Raw genomic sequence first — 2,382 nt, 5'->3', positions numbered from 1 at the left:
ACTGTACAATGCCAATCAAAGCCTTGTGAGTTTGGTAGACGGAAACTAATGGAGACCTATGTGTGTGTGTCTGTCCTTGTCTTCACATCACATGATAGTTCTAAACAAGCTTCTAATTCATTCAAACAATGTCCTTCATTTCTAGTCATTTGTGAAAACATCTGTCCATGGAAATATTACCTTGCTGGGAAATATGAAAGTTGGTAACAGTAAGGGCATCTGGCTGTAGAAAATCTGCTTCAACAATTTCTGTCCAACCCATGCAAGCATAGAAAAGTGGATGTTGAAATGATGATGATAAATGATATTGTTTCATATTGGCTGTTTTGGTTATTTTCTCTCCAGTACAGTGAAACTGATTGTACTGTGAATTTACCAACATCTTTTACAGACTGGAGAGAAAGCAAGAAAGCTATGCAAGTCTAGCTCCCAACTTTGGAATTAAAAGCTTTGTCATCCACCAAACTGGATGGCACTGCTTAATACCAAAGATCCCAAGTTCTTCATCTCGGATAAGGACCTAGTACTGTCAGAACTTGGGTTTCAGGGGACCATAACTGTTAAACATCCTGCCAAAGAACCTCAAAGATTTGTGAGGGGCAAATGTGGGAAGCATCAAAGAATTACTTGGACAAACTTCTATCTGAAATCTCAGATGAGCCCACATCATGGAAGAAGGCACAAAGAAGAGCAGTTTCATCCAAATTACTTCTTCACGAAAAACTGTTGAAAGGAGACCCCAAAACATTGAAAGGTGGTGCTCCAGCATGGTCCCAGCCTTTGGCTGAAACCAGTAACGATAAAAGATATCGCACCCACTACACTCTCTGAGTGGTTGGCGTTAGGAAGGGCGTCCAGCTGTAGAAACTCTGCCAAATTAGATTGGAGCCTGGTGTAGCCATCCGGTTGCACCAGTCCTCAGTCAAATCGTCCAACCCATGCTAGCATGGAAAGCGGACGTTAAACGATGATGATGAAACCAGATGTAACGCACATTCCCCTAAACCACTGCCATACAACAACATTCATGGGTGCTGAACACTTTCTTTGTCAATAATCAGACAGTAATGTCAACTTTCTACAACTGACATTTTATCTTAGGTCAGACTACTCTCATGCCTTTTATACCTCAGAAGCCTCGGCCTTGTCCGACCAACTGGAGAAATTTTCTAAAATCCTTCAGAAGACAAATTATGTAAGCTTGTGGCCTGAACTACTGAGAACATCTGTAAATATTACCTCTTTACTTTCAGGTGTGCTGATGGTGTGTGTGTGTGTGTCTCTCTCTCTCTCACACATACACACTCACACAGTGGAGCCTGGTGTAGCTTTCTGGTTTGCCAGCTCCGCTCCTGCCAAACCACACAAGCATGGTTACTGAACATTAAATGATGATCACATGCACATACACACACACATACACACAAGCAGAAGTATTGGTGTTGCCCAGATATTGTGTCTAAGTAACTGGGGACAAAAGAATGTAGTTTGAGGTGGAATATATGTGGCATGTCTCGCTAACACATAACTGTCTCAATTATTGGTTCTTCATGCATGCATGTAAACACAAATGATAATAATGTTGTTTGAGGAAAATTTGGCTGCTATTTCTAGCATTTTGAGATACCACTGGGCGGTTTCCTCTTCCCCATTAGATGAGACGGTAGGCTGCAATTTAAGTGAGAATTGGCTGCTATTTCTATCAGGTGTAGCTGCAATGTAGATGCATCTTTCATGGGCTCATCCTTATATAAACTAATACGAGGGCAGTTAGGCACTATGTCTATCAATCAAGATATGTGGAGACATTTTTGCTAGTTCATGCATGTATACATACATGAGATTAAGGTGAGATTTTAGCCTAATCTGAAGATTAATCAGACTAATACAATCAGTACATGGAGTGAAGAGTGATTATTTTTTCATTTCTTTTTATGGTTTTTCTAGAAGTACCAATGTTTCAAATCCAATTTTTTTCTTAAGAATATATCTTTTATGTTGTTTTTACTTATTTCAGTTTTTAGGCTGTGGACCATGCTAGAGAACTGCCTTGAAGGATTCTAGTAAAAAGAATTGACCCTAGGACTTTATTTTAAAGCCTGGTACTTATTCATTTGGCCTTTTTCACTGAACTGCTAAGTTACGGGGACATAAACACACAAACACCAGTTGCTAAGTGGCGGAGGGGGACAAACACACACACACACACACACGTATATATGACAGGGTTCTTTCAGTTTCTATCTACCAAATCCACTCTCAAGACTTTGGTCAGCCTGAGGTTATAGTAGAAGACACTTGCACAAGGTGCCATGCAGTGGGACTGAACCTGGATCCATGTGGTTGGGAAACAAACTTCTTACCACGGCCATGCCTGCACCT

This window comes from Octopus bimaculoides, chromosome 1 (assembly GCF_001194135.2).
Source record: "Octopus bimaculoides isolate UCB-OBI-ISO-001 chromosome 1, ASM119413v2, whole genome shotgun sequence".
Lineage (NCBI taxonomy): Eukaryota > Metazoa > Mollusca > Cephalopoda > Octopoda > Octopodidae > Octopus > Octopus bimaculoides.
The sequence above is the reverse complement of the archived record's forward strand: the minus strand, read 5'-3'. Positions refer to the sequence as shown.